Genomic DNA, 8937 nt, shown 5'->3' with positions numbered 1-8937 from the left:
ACTCCAGTTGTTGGGAGACCCGCATGAAGACCAAGTTGTACTTCTGCTACATTTGTTATTGAATTATAAGGGCTCTTTATATATTCTGGCTGCTAGACCCTTTTCATTGAAAAACCTTTCTCACATTTTGGGGATTTTGCTCATAGGGTCCTGTTAAGTTTAACAGTTTTGGACTTTGATTACTGCTCCATTTGTCTGTTTCTTTAGTTATTTGTGCTGATTTTATGTCTAGGCTCTAACGTGTAGTTCTTTAGCCCATTTTATTAATTTGAAATTATTTTTTCTTTAATGTATCTGTATGTGGGGGAGGGAAGTGCATATGGATACCGTTGCCTGTGGAGACCAGAAGAGGGCATCTATCCCCTGGCTGGCCTGGCACTCATGGTATTAAGACTGGCCTTGAACTCACAAAAATACACCTGCCTCTGCCTCCCCGAGGCTGGGTTTAAAGACGTGCCACCCCACTTGAAGGTTTTAAAGGTAGATAGTTTAGCAATAGGCATCCAAAATAGTACTGCTAACCAGCACCCAACCCTGTCAGATATTTAAATAGTGTCTTCTATCCAATTCACTGTTCTATAATGACAAAATCCACCAGAAAAGACACCAGCTGTCTCTTCTAATCCATTCCCAACACTGGCCTGTAATGCTCGTACTCAGGAGGTGGAGGCAGGAGGATTGGAAGTTTACCAAGTTTACCATCATCATCAGCTACATAGAGTTCAGGGACTGCTTGAGATCCTGTCTAAGAAAGAAAGAAAGAAAGAAAGGAAGGAAGGAAGGAAAGGGAGGAAGGAAGGAAGAAAGAAAGAAAGAAAAGGGAGGGAGGGAGAGAGAGAGAGAAAAGAAAGAAGAAAGGAACTAGGTTATAGCCCAGTGTGAGAAAACTTGACTAGCACGTACAAGGCCCTAGGTTGAATTCCCAGCTCAGTAATAGTAATAACAATAACAATAATTTTTAAAGAATCTGGTCACCATATTCTTTTCTCATAAGTATGCTCTTTCCATTTGTTACTTTAGTAGGGCACTAATTGCTGCCACTTGTCATTGGGTAAAAAAAGGTCACAGTGCATAGAAATACTAGGACAAGATTGATTGGAATTCTTTTACTCTGACTTTTCTTCTTCCACAAACTATTAATACTGGAGGCCTGGAAAAAAAAATCCCAGTTGGCTCTTGATCCAGAAAGACTCAAGCTGAAAGCAATTTGTCTTTCATTTGTGCTTACAGATGTTAACTGTAACTCCCACTAGGAGGGCGTAATTTCCAGGCCACATCTGTATCGATTCTGAGGCCAATCAGCCATGGGTTTGCCCTTTGCTTTGGCTCTGCAGCTCCAGTTCACTGGTGACCTGCAGTGTGCTGAGACTTTAACATCCAGTTTAAGCCTAGTCAGGCTTGGTGGCACAGACCTTTAATGCCAGCACTCAGGAGGCAGAGGCAGCCAGATCTCTAGAGTTGGATGCCAGCCTGGTCTACAAAGTGAATTCTAGGTCAGCCAGGGATACACAGAGAAACCTTGTCACGAAAAAAAAACAAAACAAAACAAAACAAACAAACAAACAAAACAGTTTTTACAGGTGTGGGCAGTGTAAACCTTTAATTCTAGTACTCAGGAGGCAGAGGCATATTGTTCTTCATGAGTTCCAGGCTAGCCAAGGCTACACAGTGATACCTTTTCTCCAAAGAGAAAGGATAGAAAAGACAGAAATGTATCATTGTATCATTAAGTTTGCCATTTACATCTTAGTATTATATTTCAAGCATAGTCACTTTCTCTTATAATCCAGTTGTGGTTTATTCCATGGAAATAGATTTGACAGATGGGAGGTCTAATGGACCAGAGACTAAGATCTCAGAGACAAATGGGCTCAGGAAAGAGGAGGTGAGGATTGATGGATGTGGCCCATGAGAGGCAGGATTACCAGGGCCTTGGTAACTGGCCTATGGCTGGACCAAGCTACCCCATGTTGTGCCTGTCTCAAAGCTGCCTGGAATTGAAAGACCTCCAAGTTGGGGAAGCCCCTCACTCAAGTACTGGGAAACTCAAACCCAAGAACTCACGGAGAGCCAGTCTTGCTGCAATCAGGCAAGAGGTTTATTGGGGAGTTGGGGGGGGGAGGAAGGGGAGGCCAGAACTCTAGGGACAACACATATCTCATGCAGGAGATAGAGGAGTCGATCCCGAACTCAATTAGGGGGACATATTTATAGGGGAAAAAATTACATAAGCAGTTAGCAATAGGCACATAGCAGTTTTATTGGTTCACTCAAATTGGCACACTCTGCCTATTTTGGACATGGTTCAACTCTAGGCCACCCTGTTTTGGGGCACACTGACCTTCATACTTGTTTTGCTCAGGACTGCAGAGCCAGACCTTATCGAGACCAGGTGGTCTGCAGTTCTTGTTCTCAGCCTGAGACATACTTGTCCTCAAGGCAGGGCTAGTGGGGCTAACTGAAAAATTTAACTCTTTCATTATCACTGTCTGTCCATTGCACAGGTGTCACTGGGGCATCTGAGAAGCCCTAAGTACTGCCTTGCGGTCCAGTCCCTTCCAAGAGAAGAGAGACGGCTGGGGAGGTGGTGTGATCTATCCCTTCCCCTGCTGTTGGTCAGGCAAATTCTTTGTCCTGAAGTTACTTCTCCACTAGTGGGAAGCTGAACACTTAGAAGAGTCAAGCTGCGTTTCCTTCGGGACAGTTTACAGTATTGTGTTCTTCCTCTGTGGGAAGGACAGCCAAGAAACACATCTGGGGGAGCTGTTCCCTCACGGGGAAATGGCCCGGAGTGTGTGCGTTTCCTTCACACTGGGCTGCCATGCGACCTATCCAAAGTTCAGGGTGCCTCTTTTTAATGTATTTATTAATTTAATGTGTATGAGTACACTGTTGCTGTCTCCAGCCCCTCAAGGAGCCTCTTTCCTTGCCTAAGAAGAATGAGAGGCAGGAGAGACAGGCTAACGGCAGCACTTGTTGCTTTTGCAAAGGATCCGAGTTCAGTTGACAGCACTCACATGATGGGGCGCAACGGGCTATAGTTCCAGTTCCAGGGGTTCCGGTGCCCTTTTTTGGCATTCTGGCAGGCACATGGTACACAGACACGCGTGCAGGGCTCACACATAAACATTAAAAAAAAAAAAAAAAAAAAAGAATAAGGCTGGAGAGATGGCTCAGTGGTTAAGAGCATTGACTGTTCTTCCAGAGAACCTGAGTTCAAATCCCAGCAACCACATGGTGGCTTATAACTGTCTGTAACGGGGATCCAATGCTCTCCTCTGGTGAGTCTGAAGACAGCTACAGTGTACTCACATACATGAAATAAATCTTTAAAATATTAATAATAACACACCTTTAATCTCAGTACATGGGAGGCAGAGGCAGTTAGTTAGATGTCTGAGTTTGAGACTAATTTGGTTTGCACAAGTTTACCAGGTATATGTATGTGTGTGTGTATGTGATTTTTGGCTCTGGATCTTTAACACTGTAGCTCGCCACAGTCATAGAAACCTAATCAACTAGCCAGCCCGTGGAATCTTCAATATGCATGTGGCTTTTTAGTTCACACCTTTTAGACGTTGGTGATTGTGTCTGAGACAGGCTCTCACTGTATAGCCAAACTTTTACTTATTTATTTTTACTTTTTTTTTTTTCAGTTTTTGCTTGGGATTGTGAGACGCCTTTAGTCTCAGCACTTGAGAGGCAGAGAAGATCTCTGAGTTCCAGCTCAGCCAGACCTTCAAAATGTGACTTGTTTCCTAAACAACGTCATAGGAAGAGCAACAACCGCTCCTTGCAGCTGAGCCAATTCTCTAGTCACTGCTTAAAAAAGAAAAGATACAGAGTTTCACTTGGATATCCAGACTAGTTCTGATCTTACTCCGTAGCAGAGGCCTGTTTTAGATGTTCCCTTTTCCCACGGCCAGGAGCTGGGATTACAGCCCTCGCCACCTTGCCTTGCACCAATTAGATCTTCAAATTTGTTGCAACTTTATAAACAAAATATTAGCAATTATTGCCCAGAGTTCCAAACCATCCTGAGTGCAGCACCCGGTACTGAGCAGCAAGACGCTTAACGTAGTGTGGCGTGGTGGTGCACCGCTTTAATCTCAGCACTTGGGAGGCTGAGGCAGGTGGATCTCTGAGTTGGATCCAGGACAGCTGGGACTACACAGGGAAACCCTTCTCCTGGAACCTGGGAAACAGACTCTGGAGACCAGTAAGAGTGCAAATCGACTGAACTACCCAGCAGCAATCATTTTTTTAAATACAGCCTTTGGACCAGTGGGTGTTGTGATAGAATCGTGGCTCTTGTGTGGACAGACCACTCCAGGCCAATACGGTTCCACATGGAAGAGGTTTATTGAGGACAATGGAGACAAAAGGGAGAAAGAAAAAAGGGAAAAGAAGAAAAAGAGGAAGGGGGTAGGAAGAGTCTGCCTTTCATTTTAACTGTGATGTAACTGCTCCCAGGCAAAGGTGGGAGCTGAACCACATGTATGCTGGGAATGTATGGCCATTGTCATGGCAACAGATGCGCAGTTCCCTGACACCTATGGGCGATGTTGCTGCTGCTGGGTTCGAAGGCGAAAGCAGTTCCTGATACCAACAGTGGGGAACCGGGGAACCGACATAAGTCGTGGAGTAGCCAACCATCTCATTGGCACTGTGGGGAGGTACCAGGCTATCAGCACTTCAGTGAAAACGGGGAAGCAACCACCACCCTGTTCCAGGCCCATTCTGAGGTTCCATTTATCCTAGGAGTCTCTATTTTGTGTCACGTGGTATGCTAGCGGACATACTATTGGAGCCCTATGGAAGCCTCCCTCACCGACCCCTGGACCTTAAACCGGGGCCGTAGCACCCACAGGAGGAAAAGACTGCTTCAAGTGAAGTAGGCTAGAGAGTCATAGGGGAAAGCTGCGGAACAAAACACTCCACATGGGGGATCAAGATGACCAGTAGCTGTCCTCTGTATTACAAATGGCTTCTCCATGTCATGAACCTTGTAAATTTCCCTGACCCTATTGTGCATGTATGCCTCAATCCATCTGAAAACTTGGTGTAGGACTGACTGAAAAGTGGAGGCAGGAGAAGTAGACATTTATAGCCAGCTTCAGCTCCATAGCGTGGTATGGGCTAACCTGTGCTAAACTTTCTTCCAACTCCGTACTTTGCTCTGAATTCTTTTTCTGATGTTGAAGAGCTTCTGGGATTGGCTAATGGTCTCAGTTCAGTCTCTCATCGAGAGTCCCCGGCCTTTACCACTAGTGACAAAGGGAACTATTCATACTTCTTCACACCCAGCACCAGCTGTCTAATCTTCACCACCACACCAAAAATGCCCCTGCCAAGGTGAGGGAGGAGTGCTACACCCTCCAGTCTGTTTTAATGTCTCCCCTCCTTCCCCTCTATCATCCCCTCCCCACCTCTAACCTCCCCCAAGACAGGATACAAAGTTTCTCCGAGTAGCCCTGGCTGTCCTGGAACTCACTCTGTAGACCAAGCTGACCTATACTTTCCGTGATTGCGGTTTTTCTACCTTGGAGTCAGTGCACCCTCTCTTAGCCCCACCCTCTCTTAGCCCCACCCTCTCTTATTTTCTTCTCCCGTCTTCGGACAGCTTTTCTCAGTTCCCCTTCTGGCTTCTTCTATTTCCTCAGCCCCCCACAGTCCTCACACGCTAGGGCCAGGACCGAGAGCCCTGTTGTTATTGATGACTTCCTGGCTCTCCGGGTTTGTTTGTGTCTTGACACTCGTACAAGTGGAGTTGGCATTCACAAGCACTTTCCATAGGGCCTCCTTCACCTAGGGGAATTTTATTTTTAGCAGGATATATTTGAGACTGGTTTTTCTTATTTCATGGTCAGTGTTTTTTCTTCTTTTTCCTCGGCAGGGTTACATTGTATGAGTGTATCTTCATTGGTTGCTCAAGACTCATTTCCATTACTGGTTACTGTTAAGAAGTGGGATGTGTTTTGTTTGTCTTGAAACAGGATCTCACAATGTATCCTTGGCTGTCCTAGAATTTACTAATGTAGACCAGGCTGGCCTTGAACCTACAGAGATCCATCTGCTTCTGTCTCCCAAGTGCTGCGTCTAAAGTTTTTCTTCCTGACATGGGTTTTCCTATATATACACCAAGCTGGCCTGAAACTTACTATGTAGCTCTAGGCTGTTCTTGAACTTGCAATCTTCTTGCTGCTGGGTTTACAAGCATGTGCCACTACACTTGGCCAGACTTGGTTTTAATTATGAAATATTCCAAATGTAGAACAACAACAACAAAAAAGCAGAGGCTGGAGAGATGGCTCAGTGGTTGAGAGCCCTGACTGATCTTCCTGTGGTTTTGAGGGAGGCTGGCTGTAGTTCTAGCCAGAGGGGGGCTGGGCAGAGCAGGCATTCATTCCTTCTGCACATTTTAGCTCTTAGACCTGTGTGTGTATAAAAAAAAAGGAAGTCAGCATCCACTTTTTGTATTTAAATATTAAAAGATCAAACTGAAAAAAAAAAGCCTTCTCTCTTCCATAACAAAATTATTGTGAGAAATAAACTTGGATTGATGGGTGTGGTATTGTACATCCAGCAATCAGGAGGAAGGTGCAGGAAGATCATGAGTTTGGAGTCAAGATGTTTGTTTCTGTCGTAGGTGAGATGACTCAGTGGTTAGAGCACTGGCTGTTCTTTCAGAGGTCCTGAGTTCAGTTCAAAGCAACCACATTGGTGGCTCACAACCATCTATAAAGGGATCTGATGCTTTCTTCTGGCATGTAGTTAGTTGTACATGCAGACAGAACATTCCTGTATGTGTGTGTTTCCATCATGATTTTTCTTAGAATAAAACTTTTTTTTTTTTGGCATCTGTTTCTTTAAAATTATGTGAACAGACTCAGTTGGTAAAGTGCTTGCCGTGTGGCTTAGATACAGATGGTATTGCTGTGAGGGGACACCATGACCAAAGGCAATTTACAAAATAAAACATTTAATTGGGGACTGCCTTGAGGCTTCATAGGGTTTGCCTATGATCATCATAGTGGGAAGCAGGGTAGCAGGCAGGCATGCTCTGGAGCAGTAGCAAAGGGCTTACATCAGATCTGAAAGATGAAGGCAGAGAGGGAGTAAGACTGGACATGGTGTGGGCTTTTGAGACCTCAAAGCCATAGAGGTATACCTCCTCCAAGATCACACCTTCTAATCCTTCCTAAACAATCCACTAAATGAGAACCAAACATTCAAATATCTGAGCCTCCAAGCCTATGGGGCGGGGGGATTCTCATTCAGATCAACACCATACCACACAAGCATGAGAATATGAGTTCCATTCCAGCATTCACGTGAGAAAGCAAGGAATAATGGCTGTCTTGTGATGCCAGCATTGGGGAGGTAGAGAGACAGGTAGAGACGTGTGCGTAGATAGCACACACACATACACAAGTGCACACACACACACACTCCTTGATAAAAAACAAAACCACAAAAACAAATCTTTAAAAAGACCCCAATCTCAAATTTAAGCAAATGTCTTCGGTTGTTTACATTTTATTTGCATGTAGTTACTCATTTTGTGGAGTGAGAGACACATGCTGTTGTCTTAGAGGACAACGTGAAGAACTCAGCTCTCTCCTTCCACCATGTTGGACACAGTGGATCGGGCTTAGCTTTGCTGGTAAGTGCTTTAACTCTCAGGCTTGCTCAGCTTCAGCATTTGAAAGTTCTGGTTTCTTCGTTGGCAAATAGGGAATGACAATTCAGAGTATTTATTTGTTTTGGGAGTTTTCAGACACAGTTTCTCTGTGTATCCCTAGCTGTCTTGGAACTCACTTTATAAACCAGGCTGATCTCGAACTCATAAGAGATCTGCCCACCTCTTGTCTCCCAAGCGCTGGTATTAAACCACCACCCTGACAAAATTGTTTGTTTGTTTTTTTGGTTTTCTTTTTTTCCTTTTCTTTTCTTTTTTTAAGATTTATTTATCTTATGTGAGTATACTGTAGCTGTTTTCCAACAGACCAGAAAAGAGCATCTGATCCCATTACAAATGGTTGTGAGCCACCATGTGGTTGCTGGGAATTGAACCTTTGGAAGAGCAGTCAATGCTTTTAACCACGGAGCCAACTCTCCAGCCCAATTGTTATTTTTTTAAAATTCATGAGTATCATGCATGCTGAGTGTATGTCTGTGCACCACATGCATGTGCACATGGACACCAGAGGACAGAGTCGGATGCCCTGGAACTGGACTTACAGACTGTTGTGAGCCACCAGATAGATGCTAGGAACTGAGTTCCTCTGCAAGAGGAGCATGCAGATTTAACTTCTGAGTCCGCTCTCCTTCTTCTATGGGAATGGCTCCAGCGTTGCAGTTTGTGAATATGCAATGTTGTAACAAGTTCGTAACGGCTTGAGGTGTTGACAGTGGAGCTATCAGAGATCCAGCTCATTCCTGTACCTATCCTACTCACTTGGATCTAGCGGGTCACTTTAATTAGTAAACCATGCCTCGTACCAGCGAATCAACGCACAGTGACGGGAACGCAAGCCAGTAGATGAGGGGGCGTGGCACCTCCTGGAGCGCACGCGTAGTTGTAAAAGCCAGCCCTTGGGCGCCTGATTCAAAAATTCAATTTTAACTGTCAGTTTTCCGCCTCTGCTGTTTATGATGAACCCCTGTACATTGTCACAAACCTCTGAGAGGCATCCATTCCTCTCAGGCTGTTTTATCTCAACGAAACCACTATTCCTACTGGGATGCCTTCTAGTGCAGTCAGTCCTCAATAAAGTTTATCCTTTAAGATGATGATGGAGAAATCCCTTTTGCCTCAAGGCTGCCTCTTTTTACGCAGGCACATCCATAGCTACCTATATTTTCGGGGGCGTAGCCTTGTCTGGACCGGAAGGACCCCAGCGCCGCCGCCATTTTGGAATTTTCCCTGAGACT

The sequence above is a fragment of the Micromys minutus genome (genome assembly GCF_963924665.1).
Source record: "Micromys minutus genome assembly, chromosome: 29".
Taxonomy (NCBI): Eukaryota; Metazoa; Chordata; class Mammalia; order Rodentia; family Muridae; genus Micromys; species Micromys minutus.
This window is presented reverse-complemented; position numbering follows the sequence as displayed.